The sequence below is a fragment of the Malus sylvestris genome, chromosome 7 (genome assembly GCF_916048215.2).
Source record: "Malus sylvestris chromosome 7, drMalSylv7.2, whole genome shotgun sequence".
Classification (NCBI taxonomy): domain Eukaryota; kingdom Viridiplantae; phylum Streptophyta; class Magnoliopsida; order Rosales; family Rosaceae; genus Malus; species Malus sylvestris.
This window is the reverse complement of record NC_062266.1, coordinates 3,819,209-3,826,549: the sequence shown is the minus strand read 5'-3', so window position 1 is coordinate 3,826,549 and position 7,341 is coordinate 3,819,209.

The window sequence follows — 7,341 nt, the reverse complement described above, 5'->3', positions numbered from 1 at the left end:
TAATTAGAACTTGGAGGGGTGCAAAGCTGAAAACGTGAGTGGGCAAAAACAAAGCTTTTCAAAACCATTTCTCTTTTCAAAAGTAATAACCCATCACCGTAAAACCTGTATAGTTTCCTAGAAAATAATAATGCATACGTATATCAAAATCATGCCCGAGAGTACTGAAAACCAAGTATATGCCATGTCAAGTATCTCAGCAAGGAAATAAGTAAGCCAGGTGAAATAAATCACTGTAAAATAATATGTCAACCAAAGTCATCTAACGTGACCTATACGGATGAACCTATAGCTCATCAGGTATGCCTGCACACGAGTCGAAACCACCTATTGCGGTCTATATGATAGGGCTGGGTGCAAATAAGTACGCTCAAGTGCTACGATCACGTGAAGGTTGCGCAAATAATTGCGGGTCACCTATGAGTCGGAACCACCTAATGTGGTATGTACGACAGGGTTGTGCACCAAACTTGGATCCAAGGTGAGCGTGCGGTGCGGGAGTTGAACATCACGTGAAGGACTGTGCCCTGGCTACGGGCTGAAGCACTAGCACTGGTGTGCAGGATAATAAGCTATAAATGCATCTATGTATAACCACAAGCATCCACTATCATCGATATATACTCACCTGAAGCTTACCTGGGCGTCCGCAACATCAAGCAACAATATGCATATCTACACTAATGCATACTCTAAAGCATAATGCAATTGACATGGCATTTAAAATCGTAAATCCATTTAAACAAATTTCTGGGAAAACGCAAAGCATAGAAATATGTGTATATATATATATATATAACCAAAAGCCCACTCACTGGTATGTAGCTGGATCGTAACCCTCAAGTCTCGCCTAGCTGCGCTCGTCCTCGGGAAACATCTCACTTATATGTGAAACCACTATTTTAACATTAATTTTAAGTACATAACCAAAATTGTGAAATAACTTCTCGTACGTTGCTCCATTGGGGTGTTTGAATATACCATCATGGCCTACTCAACACCACGACCATCCCTAAATTTTTAGAATAATTTTCTAACATCCCACTCGCCGGCCAAGGCATGGCCACACGCTCCAACCACGCGCAGGCACATGCCTAGCACACTGACAGAATCTTTAACGCTGTTAGGGAATATTCCGTTAAATAGTAGCATATACCGTTAACTTTACCTAACGCCGTTAGTATATTCCGTCAAAATTGACGGAATATTCTTTTTCCTTTTCCGATGATTCGTCGGAATCCGACACCGATCGCCAGTTTCTAGAAAAATTTTAAACTTGAATTTCTACTTCGTTTCAACACCAAACTTCACAAATTTTATATGGAATTGAAGCTCTCAACAAGGGGAATAAATCCTTACCTCTTAGAGGTCCTAAAACCAAAGGGAAACAGTCGAAAAATAGCTCGACACAATTGACCAAACTTGAAACTCGACAAACCCGAGTATTTCGACGTTCTAACCACTCCAAAATTAGCCTAGGATCCTTATAGAATCGTTTAGGACCCTTTTTTAGCCTTAAAATCTCATGAAATGCCCACGATCATGTCAGAGTAACAGGGTACCTCGCCGGAGCTTATGGTTCTTCACGATTCCAACGTCCTTTCTGTAAACAAAGGGTATGGTTAGGCTCGCAGGCTTGCAAGGAACTCTAAGGTGGTCCTTAGAAGTTCGATTTGTGAGGTTTTGGTTCAGTTTAAGTGTGGTGTCTTCGGTTGTACGGACAAAGAAGAAAATTCGAGAAGGGAAGGGAGAGAATGTGAGGTTGTACGTGTGTGTGTGCGTGTCTCCGGATTGGGCAATTTAAAATGGTTTCAAGCCCTAATTGGGCTATGGGATTTAGGGCCTATCTAATTGGTCCAAATAAAAATAAAACCAACCCAATCTCACTTATTCATCCGTAACGTTTTCGTTACGAACCCAATTATACCCTAACTCGCGTCAACACCCTCGTGACGTCGAATACAATTGATCACATTGGTGGAAAAATAATTTTAAACTATATACATACATCCACATCACTACGACTCGAGGGTATAATCGTTATTTCCACACATTCAAGGATAAAATATATATTAATTCAGGACGGGTCGTCACACTCCTGGTGTATATTTCTCCAAATACTCATTTCCAATGCTGTGAATATTTCCTTCAATCATAAATGTTTGTTACGCATTGGTATTTCAGCTAACACGATCACGACTTTTGGTTGATAACTATATCAACAAAAAAAAAATTTCTCGTTAACAACCAAAATATGTAACATGCGCACGTCCACATCAGATTGCAATAAGCAAGTAGAATATTCAAGTAAAGCATATGTAAAATTGAATGAATATAAGTCAAATCACAAAACCTTGAGCAAATCTCATTATATACTTCAAAGAACGCAGTGTGGTAAAAAAATTAAGATAGATATAGTGATACCCTGATGAGTGCCTGTCCCCAATATAGCACCTTCTATCTGGAAAGAAAAAAGAAAAAAAAAAGTGCATAGAACATTAACCCAAATCATTCTGGCTTTACATGAAATAGTGCATATATGTAGTTCACATAGTTTGTACCCAAGATTGAAAAGCTGGTTTTGCAGTCATCATATATGCTAACAATAAAAATACACGCAAGGCAAATAAGATTGTACGCCACGCTTGGCCTTTTAGCCCCATAATAAAGGGAAGAAAAAAAAAACTTATTCAAGCATTTTTACAAACATGCACACAAAAATTTTGTAAGCAAAACATTCAAGCTAAACGAAATTCTTCCCCGCTTGATATTATTCCGACTTGGTAGAAATATGGGTACACAGATTACCCGATTAAAAATCTTAAGTCTTCCCGATGTAGGAAAAAACGGACATAGTACCTTCAAAATCTTCTGCAAAAATATATATGCGTTCGTATGAAAGCTCATGGAGAAAATATGGGTACAACTCAAATTTCAGTGAAATTTGAATTTGACGATACACATCCAAGATAATATTGATGAGTTTGAATGCAAATATAAATACCAGAAACTAAATAATGTGAATTGAGTGAGAGAAATTTGAGAATTTCAGGTACGAATATTCTGAACGTAATAATGAAGGAGAAATTATAAATTATAATTTTTAATAAAAAATAAAAAGTTGACATGAAAATATGTTAATAGTAAAATGTTGATGTGTACAAGATCAAGGGACATTGATTAGAAATGGAAATTCAACAACGTTTCAGTCATAGAGAATTGGTAACTAGAGACCAGATCGTAATTTTTCCAAAGAAAAAAGACATTGAATTAAAAAAAAAGTACAAAAAATAATTTTTGTTAGAAATATAGTAATTAGTACACTGCCAACGCTAGCTATATCATGGTCATCATAATTGTGCCCCCAATCACCATTGTCGCCACCATCACCTTTAACTCCAATTGCTGCCACCACTTCCACCATCATCACTCCCACCACATACCCACCCAACCACACCACCATTCACCACCATGGTTCCCATTAAGTAGCATCGTTAAATCTCTTAGGAACAATATACAAAGACAAATCTCTTGGGATGTACATATCATTTTGGTACATTGGTTGTTGTTTCTATTAATTTGTGGTCCAATGCCGTCTTTTTTTTCGAAAAGTATAACTAAAATGTTTTTTCATATGATAGGAAAATATGGCTTTCGTATACTAGCTAAGGGTAAAAGTTGAAGAAAATATGCATAATCTATGTATCAACACTTTGTAGAGATGGGTAAAATATGAGGAACATACAACTGAAATGTGTATATTAAGAAAGAAAAAGATCCTATACTTGGGCAGTTGGGCTGGGTATAATCTAACATGTAGCTCCACCCTACCAATCCCTTCTTGGGCCTTTTGGGGTACTCTTCGAATTGACCAGTCCTTTTAGAGTATCAACGATGTTGGCAAGAGCGTCCGCAGGTAGTCGTTATTGATGATATTAGAGCATCAACTCGACCCATTTGCATGAAGTCATATTTGGAGACTAGCTAGGATTTTCAGTTACAAAACTTGTCACCGCTTAGTTATTTTCTTCCCAAACAAAACTTTTTTAGCCAGAAACTTAGAACATCTTCCAAAGAGATGCTAAATTTTAAGTGGAATGCCAATTAGTCACTTTTGATGATAAATATTGCTCCAACCGAACATTCTTTTAGGTGACTTGGATTGGCAGCAATGCTTCTAGCGTCAATTTTAACATTGCCTTCAATTGCATTTATTTAATTATTAATAAGTAGATCCCATCATCTACGAGAATATAAAATTTTAAAAATAGTTTTACTGTTTATTTTATTTCAAATTGAGCCCTATATGGTAATAAAATAATAACTAACATCGGTTGGAATATAATGAAATTTGATAGCATATGCTTCAAAACGCCACATCAGCCATCATTTAAGAATTTGACAGAAAAAATTGATATACCCTGAAAGATTGATAATGAGTTCTAACACATTGATATGATTAACAACATTTTCACCACGTGTGTCATTTGGAAAATAAGTTGGTACCAAAAAGAAAATAAGTTGTTACCGCAAGGATGATTAACAATATTCAAAAGTTAAACTAATATTTTGGGCTTGTTTCGCAATGGTTTTAGAAAAGGTAATATTACATAATGGTTTATGAAAGCAATTTTTAGTATTTTATGAAGAAGCACTTAGCAAGTGGCAAGTACTTCTTCAAAAAGCACTTAGCAAGTGTCCCAAGTGTTTTTTTCAAAGAAGTACTTGGATTTTTTTTATTGAAAAACTAACGTTTTAATTTCTAACAGTAGTGCTTAGTGCTTTCTTATCACCAATGATTTACAAAAGTGCATAATCCTTGATTGCTTTAGGACTTGCTATGTTTTCTTTCTCTCGTTCTTCTATGTTTTCTATAGAAACCCTTGATTGCTTAAGGACTTGCTATGTTTTCTTTCTCTTGTTCTTCTATGTTTTCTATAAAAACCTTTGATTGATTTAGAACTCAATACATATATAGCAATGGGTTTCTCGTTAAAGCTACTGCTAGTACCTTGATTTTTTCAGAACAAGTGGCCCTAGGATAGGAAAGACAACTCCGAATTCACAAGCAATTGAGCAGAAAGAAACACTAAAAAAAAGTAAGATTAAAGCTAGAGAAATTTACTGTGACAAGCAATAAATTTTGATCCATGACAAATAAGTTACGCCAATCATGCTATGTACACAAAACATATCACCATCAAAAACTTTAAATAATATGTGTATATCACCATCAAGTAAATCACTTTCATTTTTTTAATCAATTATCAAGTATCATTTTTCAACTTTTTTTAATTTAATTTTATCAATTATCAAGTATCATTTGTCCTGCTGACCAATGTGGTCTCTATCTAAATGAATTCAACACTGATTAACTAATAGAGCTAGAAAGCAAAAGCTTTTTTCTCTTCGATCGTGCGTTTTCGATTAATACGCCATTTGTGCATGCAATTGCAAAGCAGCTCGATAAGGCCAAAACAGAGAAAGCTGTAAAGCAATTGCACGTAATTGGTTTCATGAAAAGATATTGGTCAAATGCGGGGTTAGAGAATGAATTTTTTGACCAGAAACTTTTCAATAATACAAGGCTTTTTGGTCAAAGAATTCATAACTTTTTCTCTAGCTACGTACATGATCAAAGTTGCAAAAAGAGGCATCACAAAATGTTTTGTCCTTTGCTTAAAGCCCTTACTAAAGAGTCTGTGACCTAAGCCATTGTGTGAAGTATCTGTTCTCCAATTTTAAAGAGTTTGTGACTTAAAATTATTTAGTACTACAATTTAATGATATTTTCTTCATTTGTAAATTAGAAGTCTTCGAATATTAGAAATGACGAGTTCACAACCAATTTATTCTCCTATCCCCTTGGTGTTGTTGGGATGGGTAATGTTAGAGAGACTAAATTTGTAGACAAAGTATTGGAAACTAAAAGACATGAAAGTTGATAATTGGTTTATTACTTAAACGTTGATAAACTTGCTTATTCCAATTGGTGACACATCATTTAGTTTGCAAATTTAGTTTCTAAATTTAGTCTTCCTAGCATTACCATGTTGGAATATATTGAGTGATTTACGATTGTAATTGATTGTAAAGTAAGTTTGTTAGATTGTTAGAGATTTGTTTCTATATAAACCTCTTCATTAAGTAATCAATATAACAGTTACAACTCTTCGTCTTCTCTTTCTCTCTCTAGATTCTTGGTTCTTGAACAATCCTATTGGATCTCTCTCTATCTTGACAAGTGAAATATATATTGTTGTATTTAAAAAAAAAAGTGAGTTATTGAGTGGCCACTAACTTTACAGTCTAGTGATAATTTTCTATGCTGATATATAAAAGATAAATAAAGGGTATGCAATTTGACTCATAACGAACAATTTCAAATTGTTATTGTCTCCTTATACAGTTTTCAGATAGTACGTACTCAATATAAACGTTTACCAACAGGGAAAAAAAAAGCTGAGTTTCAAAAGATACAACAACAACAAAGCTGTATTTCACTAAGTGAGGTCTGTTGCATGAATCTTAGAACATCACTGCGCTTGATTTTGCGTCAAGTTTTGCGTTAGCTCCAAATATCACGTATTTTCTTGAAGTCTCTTTCAAGGTATTCTTAGGTCTTACTCTACCCGATGTGCCCTTAGCCTCTGTCACAAAGTAACACTTTCTAACCGGAACATCTGTAGATCTTCGTTTCACATGCCTTAACCACCTTAACCGATTTTCTCTCATCTTATCTTCAATTAGGTCCGCTCCTACTCTATCTCGGATATCCTCATTCTTAATCATGTTCTTTCTCGTGTTCCCACCCATTCAACGAAACATTCTCATCTCGACTACACTAATTTTTTCCACATATTCATACTTAATAATTGTTTATTAATCAGGCCACTACTGTTGTACGTACTTTTTGTATACAAATTGAAATGGTTGCAGAAGCTTAGCTGACGCAACTAAGCAAATGTTTAAAGGAAATTTTAAGCGCACACACCAGATTTATTTAAAGATCGGCTTAATTCTTATTTTACCTAAAAAGTTATTGAACATATATGCATTCATCCTCACACTTCCTTCCCTCTTTCCCAGATTTATTTAAGTAATAATTTGAATCAAAAGCAACTTAATTTCCAAGAAATTTAAAACCAGAGAATTACAAGGTGTAGGTCCAGAGTACAAGAAGATGTCATGGTAAGTAAATTGATTAAAACTCGATAGTGACCAGCTAAGTAAATGGACTTCTGTTTCACTAAAAGAAAAAAGTTAATGGACTTATACGATATAAGGGAAAATCCGCCGCTTGTAGAGTCATCCTACTTTAAAATCAAAATTCTATTGAAC